Source organism: Ciconia boyciana, chromosome 4, assembly GCF_034638445.1.
Source record: "Ciconia boyciana chromosome 4, ASM3463844v1, whole genome shotgun sequence".
Lineage (NCBI taxonomy): Eukaryota > Metazoa > Chordata > Aves > Ciconiiformes > Ciconiidae > Ciconia > Ciconia boyciana.
In genome coordinates this window covers 8,554,662-8,565,050 of record NC_132937.1, presented here as the reverse complement: position 1 = coordinate 8,565,050, position 10,389 = coordinate 8,554,662, and the positions used below count along the sequence as shown (strand labels likewise).

Here is a 10,389-nt window from a genome sequence, read left to right as displayed (position 1 = left end):
CAACAAAGCAGGAATATGGTGGGTAGGGGAGCACAACCTTCCACTACTACCAAGGCAATATTACCTCCCAATAGCTCTCTTAGAACACCACCAGGGCCACATTGGAACAATTTCTCTAGCTCAAACCATCTTGAAAAGCTGGGTGGCTCTGGGGATCTATGTTGCTGCTAAATGAATTACCTCAGCTTACCTGACCTGCCAGGCATTTAAGAATGATCCTAAAGCCTCCCTCAAGCCCCAAGGAGGAAAACCTTGGGTGAACTATCCCTTTCAAAGAATACATATAGCCTTTGCAGAATTACTGCCATCCCAGGGCTATCAATATATGCTTGTAATACTAGATCAACTTTCTAACTGGCCAGAAGCAACTTCATTAAGAAAAGCAGACACGGCCAGTGTAGTCAAATTTTTGCTGAAAGAAATCATTCCTAGATTTGGGCTCCCTACTCACAGTAATTCAGACAGAGGAAGCCACTTCACCTCACAAATTATGCAAAACATTATGAAAACCTTAGGTATATACCAACACTTCCACACTCAGAATCACAGAATCACAGAATTGTATAGGTTGGAAAAGACCTTTAAGATCATCAAGTCCAACTGCAAACCTAACACTACCAAGACCACCACTATACCATGTCCCTAAGAACCTCATCCAAACGTCTTTTAAATACCTCCAGGGATGGTGACTCAACCACTTCCCTGGGCAGCCTGTTCCAATGCTTGATAACCCTTTCAGTGAAGTAAAATTTCCTAATATCCAGTCTAAACCTCCCCTGGTGCAACTTGAGGGCATTTCCTCTCGTCCTATCACTTGTTACCTGGGAGAAGAGATCGACCCCCACCTCTCGACAACCTCCTTTCAGGTAGTTGTAGAGAGTGATAAGGTCTCCCCTCAGCCTCCTTTTCTCCAAGCTAAACAACCCCAGTTCCCTCAGCCGCTCCTCATAAGACTTGTGCTCTAGACCCTTCACCAGCTTCGTTGCCCTTCTCTGGACACACTCCAACACCTCAATGTCTCTCTTATAGTGAGGGGCCCAAAACTAAACACAGTATTCAAGGTGTGGCCTCACCAGTGCCGAGTACAGGGGCACAATCATTTCCCTAGTCCTGCTGGCCACACTATTTTTGATACAAGCCAGGATGCCATTGGCTTTCTTGGCCACCTGGGCACACTGGTGGCTCATATTCAGGCGGCTGTCAGCCAACACCCCCAGGTCCTTTTCTGCCGGGCAGCTTTCCAGCCACTCTTCCCCAAGCCTGTAGTGTTGCATGGGGTTGCTGTGGCCCAAGTGCAGGACCTTGCACTTGGCCTTGTTAAACCTCATACAGTTGGCCTCGGCCCATCAATCCAGCCTGTCCAGGTCCCTCTGTAGAGCCTTCCTACCCTCAAGCAGATCAACACTCCCGCACAACTTGGTGTTGTCTGCAAACTTACTGAGGGTGCACTCAATCCCTTCATCCAGATCATTGATAAAGATATTAAACAGAACTGGCCCCAACACAGAGCCCTGGGGAACACCGCTTGTGACTGGCCGCCAACTGGAGTAAACTCCATTCACCACCACTCTTTGGGCCCGGCCATCCAGCCACTTCTTTACCCAGCGAAGAGTACACCCGTCCAAGCCATGAGCAGCCAGTTTCTCCAGGAGAATGCTGTGGGAAACAGTCTCAAAGGCTTTACTGAAGTCTAGATAGACAACATCCACAGCCTTTCCCTCATCCACTAGGTGGGTCACCTGGTCGTAGAAGGAGATCAGGTTGGTCAAGCAGGACCTGCCTTTCCTGAACCCATGCTGGCTGGGCTTGATCCCTTGGTTATTCTCTACATGCCATGTGATAGCACTCAGGATGATCTGCTCCATCAGCTTCCCCAGTAGTGAGGTCAGGCTGACAGGCCTTTAGTTCCCCAGGTCCTCCTTCCGGCCCTTCTTGAAGATGGGCATCACATTTGCTAATCTCCAGTCAGCAGGGACCTCCCCAGTTAGCCAGGACTGCTGGTAAATGATGGAAAGGGGCTTGGTGAGCACATCTGCCAGTTCCTTCAGTACTCTCGGGTGGATCTCATCAGGCCCCATAGACTTGTGAGTGTCTAAGTGGTGCAGCAGGTCACTAACCATTTCCCCCTGGATTATGGGGGCTCCATTCTGGTCCCCATCCCTATCTTCCAACTCTGGGGGCTGGGTACCCAGAGAACAATTGGCCCTGCTATTAAAGACTGAGGCAAAGAAGGCATGAAGTACCTCAGCCTTTTCCTCATCCTTGGTCACTGTGTTCCCTCCCCTGTCTACTAGGGGCTGGAGATTCTCCTTAGCTCTCCTTTTGCTGCTAATGTATTTGAAGAAGTATTTTTTGTTGTCTTTTACAGCAGCAGCCAGATTGAGCTCTAGCTTAGCTTTGGCCCTTCTAATTTTCTCCCTGCACAGCCTCGCTACACCTTTGTAGTCCTCCTGAGTTGCCTGCCCCTTCTTCCAGAGGTGATAACCTCTCCTCTTTTTCCTGAGTTCGAGCCAGAGCTCTCTATTAAGCCAGGCCGGTCTTCTTCCCTGCCGGCTTGTCTTTCGGCACCTGGGGACAGCCTCCTCTTGTGCCTTTAGGACTTCTTCTTTAAAGAATGTCCAGCCTTCCTGGACTCCTTTGCCCATTAGGGCTGCCTCCCAGGGGACTCTGTCGACCAGTCTCCTAAACAGGCCGAAGTCTGCCCTCCGGAAGTCTAAGGTGGCAGTTTTGCTGACCCCCCTTGCCGCTTCTCCACGTATCAAAAACTCTATCATTTCGTGATCACTCTGCCCAAGACGGCCTCCAACCATCACATGGCTCACAAGTCCTTCTCTGTTCGTGAACAAGAGGTCCAGCGGGGCACCTTCCCTAGTTGGCTCACTCACCAGCTATGTCAGGAAGTTATCTGCCACACACTCCAGGAACTTTCTAGACTGTTTCCTCTCTGCTGTATTGTATTTCCAGCAGACATACCACCCAGAATCACTCCATACCACCCAGAATCAGCTGGTAAAATAGAAAGAACAAACTCATCTTTAAAAACACTTATAGGGAAAATTTGTTCCGAGACCAACCTCAAATGGCCAGATGCTCCACCACTAGCTTTAATGCACATTCAGCGGTCACCGTTACAGTCTACCAGACTATCACCATATGAAATTCTCTTTGGACGATCTATGCCTATCGCCACCAATCTATATACTGCTGCCTATACAAGCCTATTAGCTGGTGATGAACAAGTAACACAATATATCCTAAATATTCAACAAACTATAAAACAAAATCAGAATCGGGTCCAATTGGCACAGTCAATACCGCTAGAGGGATCATTATATACATTTTCCCCAGGGGATAAAGTATAGATAAAGGTACATAAATGGAAAAATAGTTTCTGCCCAAAATGGGAAGGACCTTATCTTGTATTACTAACCTCTTTTTCTGCAATAAAGGTGGGTAAGGGAGGGTAAAGATTCCTGGATCCATCACTCCCATGTAAAAAGGGACCAGATGGCAAAAAAAATGATCCTATGACAGAAACACCTAATTAGTAAAAATATGCATTCACAAATAGTTATTCAGAACCAATTGGCCTTAGATTACATTTTAGCAGCCCAAGGTGGAGTATGTGCCCTAATTAATAGTAGCTGCTACTTTTATGTCAGTCAAAATCAACAAGCAAAGACAGATATTGAACAAATAAGTCCTACATGAAGTAGGACAAGAACAAACTTTTATTGCTTTAAGTTGGCTAAAGTCATGGTTTCCAAATATTGCTCAGTGGGCACAAAAGCTTATAATGATCTTAATAATAATATTATTCACTTTTTTTTTGTTTTACGTGGGTATTAAAAGTTGTCTTTCTCTTTGTAATACTATAACTCCCAAGTATTATATTAAGTAAATAGGTCCTATAAGAAGAGGAGAGACTGTGAAAGGCAAGGTGCTAACTGCAGTACGACTTGCTTAGAAGAACAAAAACTACCTTTCACCTCAGAGTAAACGTGACCTGAAGACTGAGGAGGAATTAGGCATTGCGGGAGTGAAAGGGTTAACAAGATTGAAGTACTGAGGGTCCGTGTCATGTCCGAGGGAAGGAGGCTGTGTGTCAGGAGCAGGGGTGGACGGGATTGGAGGGAGATAGGCGAGCGCGTGACTTTTGTTGTGAAGGAAGGAACTGCAAAGTTGCAAAAAGATAGCCAATCGTATTAGCTGAAGGGACGCATGAAGGACGCGTGAACAAGACATATAAACCAATAAGAGTTCTCTCAGTAGCGCATGTGTAAACAATTAGTATATAAGCCATGTAATATTTCAATAAAGGGTCTTCGATTTATCCTCTATTGGAGTCCGTGCATCAATCCGCTACAAATAGCGCCCGAACAGGAGACTTGAAGTCTGCGGGACAGAATCGCGGGAAAGAGCAATCGGTAGCGGAGCCTGGCTGAACGTATAATCAGCAGTTGGAGAGCTGAAAAGTCCAGAGAAAGTAATCACCTAGATCAGGTGAGCAGCCAGGGACAATGGGGGCAACAATGTCTGCAGAAGAAAAATCGGTGGTAACTGTGTTTAAGAAGATATTAGAAAAGTGCGGCATTAAGTATGATGAGACGCAACTGCGCATGCTGCTCGCCTGGCTTAAAGGCCGAGGTGTAGCTCCAGAATTGACTGAGATATTTGAAATATGTACATGGGAAACAGCTGGACAGGTTTTATGGGACGCGGCTACTAGGGGGGTTTCCAGTGCTACGGGCTTGTTAACGGCATGGCGCTTAGTTACAGACTCGTTAAAGCAATTAAAGGCAGATTGCACTGTAACGGCTGCTGCTGCAGCAGCCACTGTAGGAGAAATACAAAAAGAAGCGGCGGCTGCCACAGCTAACGGACTAGCGCCCACTGCACCTCTCTCGCCCGATTTTCCACCACCACCTATGAATATGGATTTGTCATTTGCTTGAGGACCCGTACAAGGAGAAAAATAGAGGGGACTTTGAATGTGTTGAAACAGATTATAATCCAAGGAAACATTGGCAGGAGTTGCGGCAACAAGCCGAAAAAAGCGGCGATCAGGATATTGCTGCTCTCATAGCGTGTCCTGTAATTCGAGACGCTCAGGGGCGGACAGAATGACAGGGGTTGCCGTTTGGACTAGTGAAAGAACTGCGAAAAAATGTTATGGATTATGGTCTTGGGTCACCATATGTACAAAGTTTATTGAATAACGTGGTTTTTAATTATGAACTGACCCCGTATGATATTAAACAGATATCCATGTTAATATGTACACCTACACAAAAGGTAATGTTTGACGCACATTGGCGGACTACCTGTGAGATGGCCGCCGTAACTAATTTTGAACGGCCGGATGGCGACCCCTTGCGAGGTGCAGGAATACCGCAGCTGATGGGGGAAGCACCAGTACAGACACCGCAATTACAAGCTAGATTGAACCCTGCTATTCTGCAGCAGTCTCGCCAGTTGGCATACCAAGCTCTGCTGAAAACTCCCGATACAGGGAAGGCTACTCAATCATTTGTCTCTATAAAGCAAGGGATAGCTGAATCATTTATGTCATTTATAGATAAGCTGAAAGAAGCAATAGAGAAACAAGTTGAAAATGAGACAGCAAGGGAAGTGTTGTTAATGAAGCTAGGCGTAGAAAATGCAAATGTAGATTGTAAAAGGGTGTTACAGACTTTACGCAATCCCAACTTGATAGAAATGATGGAGGCCTGTCAAAAGGTTGGGTCATTCGAACATCAGGCTCAAGCCATGGCCTCCGCATTCGAAGCCTTGAGATTTGATAATAGAGCCTGTTTTAGGTGTGGGAAGACAGGACATTTTAAGCGCAATTGCCCAAATGTAAATCAAATTCAAAACTCGGGACCTGGAGTTTGCCCCCGATGTGGGAAGGGGCGTCACTATGCTAATCAGTGCCGTTCCAAATGGGGTAAAGATGGCAAATCAATTCAGGGAAACTTCCGAACCAGCGCGAGCTGGTGGCGCGCACAGACACAAGTGCCTCGGCAAGCCATGACAACAGCAATGGCCTTTGAGGCCGAACCACAGGAAGCGCTGGAATGGATGTCACCACAGATGCTGAAATAATAATAGAAGACCAGACCGTGCACCGAGTGCCATTGAATGCAAGGGGACCCCTGGGGGGCGGTTTAAGTGCCTTGTTATTGGGACGTTCTAGTGTGACTTTGAAAGGACTCTTTGTGCTCCCTGGAGTCGTCGATGCAGACTATGAGGGCCAGATACAAGCAATGATATGGACTCCCTCTCCTCTAGTTGTCATTCCAAAAGGCAGCCGGATAGCACAGCTTGTACTGTTTAGAAGTCAAGTTCCAGTGACAGACTCAGTTAAAAGAGGAAAAGGTGGCTTTGGCTCCACAGGAACGCCCTTGATCTTATGGGCCCAAACAGTACAGTCACAACGGCCTATGTTAACATGTACTTTAAGTAATGGCCAAGGGACGCCTAGAACTATCAAACTACAAGGCATGATAGATACCAGAGCAGATGTTACAGTAATTTCAAAAGCAAAATGGCCCCAAGGATGGCCAATAAAAGAAGTTGCCTCTGCCCTATCAGGTATTGGAGGGACCACCACTTCGTATCAAAGCGTATATATGATACAAGTCATTGGGCCTGAAGGCCAGGTCTCAGCTACTCGCCCTTTTGTTGTTGCCGTGCCTCTGATTCTTTGGGGGCGAGATGTTCTCAGCTCCTGGGGAGTCACTATCGGTACACAAAATTTTTAATGGGGGTCACTGAAGCGCGGCCTACCATTCCACTACAATGGCTCACTAACGAGCCTGTCTGGGTGGATCAGTGGCCCCTCACAAATGAAAAGATCCGCGCTCTGAATGAACTAGTGCAAGAACAGTTACAACAAGGTCACGTTGTTCCAACTACAAGTCCATGGAATACCCCTGTGTTTGTTATAAAGAAAAAAAGTGGTAAATGGTGATTGTTACATGACTTGAGGCAAATCAATGCAGTGATCGAAAGCATGGGGGCTTTGCAGCCGGGACTCCCTTCTCCTACTATGATTCCTGCGAATTGGCCAATAATAGTGATGGACTTGAAGGATTGCTTTTTTACAATTCCTTTAGCGGCCCAAGACTGCCCTGAATTTGCTTTTTCGGTTCCCTCAATTAACAACAGCGAACCCATGCAATGATATCACTGGACGGTCTTGCCTCAAGGCATGAAAAATAGTCCCACAATATGTCAAATATATGTCGCAAGAGCACTCTCTGGGGTTCGAGAACAATACCCACAAATACTAATATATCATTATATGGATGATATACTCATCGCTGGGGCTTCTGTAGATAATATACAGTTAGTAGTAAAAGACACAGTTCAAGCATTACAGAAATTTGGATTACAAGTGGCACCTGAGAAGGTGCAAAAGGAACTCCCCTGGCGTTACTTAGGGTGGAAAATCATGGAACATGCTGTTGAACCTCAGAGAGTGGCCTTGAAGTGGGAAGTCAGCACTCTAAACGATGTACAAAGAATACTTGGTACCATTAATTGGATTCGACCCTTGCTGGGAATCACAAATGATACACTACAACCTCTCTTTGATCTATTAAGAGGTGATCCCGCACTAGATTCCAAACGTATACTGACTCCCGAAGCGAAGGAGGCCTTGGCTCACATCGAACAAGCAATACAGTCACGACAAGCCCATCGCGTGCATGACGGGTACAGCCTCCAGCTCTATATCATTAACGCTATTACCCAGCTGTTAGCTCTACTGGGGCAATGGGTAGCAACCAATAATGATCCTTTGCTTTTGATAGAATGGGTGTTTTTGCCATATCAGCCTGTGAAAACTATTACTACCAGAGTGGAAATGTTTGCGATGTTAATCTGTAAAGGGCGGAAACGTGCTGTACAGTCACGAGGTGAGGAAGTGCATACAATTTACATTCCATTGACAAAAGAACATTTGGACTGGAGCTTAGCTAATAGCATACTGTTACAAACTGCTTTGCTAGGCTCTGCGGGAACACTTAGCATCCACATGCCAGCTCATAAATTATTTATGGCATTTAAAGACATTGAAATAGTTGCTCGACCCAGATGCAGCCCTGTACCAGTCTCTGGAATTACTGTGTTTACCGATGGGTCAGGGAAAACGGGCCGAGCAGTCATAGTTTGGAAAGAAGAGGAACATTGAAAGGAAGAGGTCCATGTGGTCCAAGGCACTCCTCAAATAGTGGAATTAGTAACAGTCATAAAAGCATTCCAAAAATGGAGTGAACCATTGAATATAGTGACTGATTCACAATACGTATGCGGGGTAGTCCAACGATTAGAGAAAGCATGGTTAAAACATGTTAATAACGAACAGCTGTTCTCTTTATTTAAACAATTATGGTATGAGCTAAATCGTAGGCAAAATTATTTTTATGTACTACACACCAGGAGCCATACAAATCTACCAGGTTTTATCGTGGAAGGTAACCGTAGAGCAGATCGCTTGACCGCTCCAGTTTGGGCAACCCCAGTACCACAAACTATAAAACAAGCCCAGCTATCCCATGAGTTTTTCACCAGTCAGCTAAAGCGCTAAGAAAACAATTCAGCCTCTCTTGGGATACAGCCCGCGCCATTGTACGTGCGTGCCCTGATTGTCAACCTTTTGCTGCCGTCCGCAAAACGGGGGTAAATCCGCGAGGTCTCTACGCATTACGATTATGGCAGACAGATGTCACTCATATAGCTGAATTTGGAAGACAAAAATGGGTGCACGTTTCTATTGATACTTATTCGGGCGCTTTATGGGCAACTGCAGAATCTGGAGAAAAAGCAAAAGATGTCATTCGACACTGGACTGCGGCTTTCGCAGCCCTGGGGGTGCCATCTACTATCAAAACAGATAACGGGCCCAGGTACATTAGCCAGAAAACCCAACGCTTTTTACAGCTATGGGGTGTAGTACATGTAACAGGCATTCCACATTCCCCACAAGGCCAGGCTATTGTTGAACGCAGTCACCAAACCCTAAAACATATGCTTGAAAAACAAAAAGGGGGAATGGTGGGAGAAAGCCCTCAAGTACGGTTATGGAAAACAGTTTATACCCTAAATTATTTAAATATTAGGGAGGCCGCAATGGAACAGCGACCACCAATTGTTCGACATTTTTTAAGTCTTGGTTCGACCGACAAGATAGATGTATCTAGCAAGGATGTTAAAGTGTGGGTACGGTCTCTACAATCGGGACAATGGGAAGGACCTTATACATTAATAACATGGGGTCGAGGATATGCTTGTGTCTCCACAGAGCAAGGACCACGCTGGATCCCCGCTCGATGTGTAAGACCGGCCCTTGAAAAAGAGAATCATGAAGACACCGACAAGCCTGCCCTTGCTAATGACATAGGGACTGCTGATGCTGACGACCATAACAGCAGCAAACCCCATGTCAATGATAACCTAGAACAGTAGCAACATATGGGTGGCTTTAGCGCGAACGCTGAATCAAACTGCTTTTTGTGTATCCATGGAACAACCGGAGCAACCATTCCATACATGTCTTGTAGGATTGCCTATAGATGAGGTAGGGTTAATACAAAAAGAAGCAAGTGGAGTGCTAACTGCAGGTAAATGTAATTCTACCACCAGTAATGTTAGCGCCTGCTTTGAGGATTGAGATAAGCGGGTGGCTTAAATCATTATTAAAAACTGGGTTCTTGATTATCGGTATATTTTTATGTACCTTGCTGCTTTTACCCTGTTTATTGTCATGTGTCCAAGGAATGCTGCAGAAAATGGTGTAAAAAATATATGTTGTTGAAAAACAAAAAGGGGGAATTGAGGAGGAATTAGGCATAGCAGGAGTGAAAGGGTTAACAAGATTGAAGTACTGAGGGTCCGTGTCATGTCCGAGGGAAGGAGGCTGTGTGTCAGGAGCAGGGGTGGACGGGATTGGAGGGAGATAGGCGAGCGCGTGACTTTTGTTGTGAAGGAAGGAACTGCAAAGTTGCAAAAAGATAGCCAATCGTATTAGCTGAAGGGACGCATGAAGGACGCGTGAACAAGACATATAAACCAATAAGAGTTCTCTCAGTAGCGCATGTGTAAACAATTAGAAAGTATATAAGCCATGTAATATTTCAATAAAGGGTCTTCGATTTATCCTCTATTGGAGTCCGTGCATCAATCCACTACAGAAGACCCAACCTAAGCTGGCTCTCACCATCTGAGAACACTCCATATTGACGATAAAACAATAGGAGATTTGCCTTAAGAAACCAGGCATATAACCATGGCCAGAACAGTAACCAACAAGAATCCAGTATAAAACCACTCCACCTGCACAGGACATTGGTTTAGAACAGTGCAGATTAACACACCACTAACCAT

The 10,389-nt window shown here is 45.7% G+C and overlaps 1 long non-coding RNA gene across 1 annotated transcript; it reads left to right on the top strand.

Annotated features, from left to right (window-relative positions):
• The first annotated feature begins 4,023 nt into the window (after nt 1–4,023).
• LOC140651040 (uncharacterized) lies at nt 4,024–10,166 on the top strand. The gene is made up of 2 exons (XR_012042227.1): nt 4,024–7,719; nt 7,818–10,166. It is a non-coding gene; the product is annotated as an uncharacterized lncRNA (long non-coding RNA).
• Nucleotides 10,167–10,389: the final 223 nt, after the last annotated feature.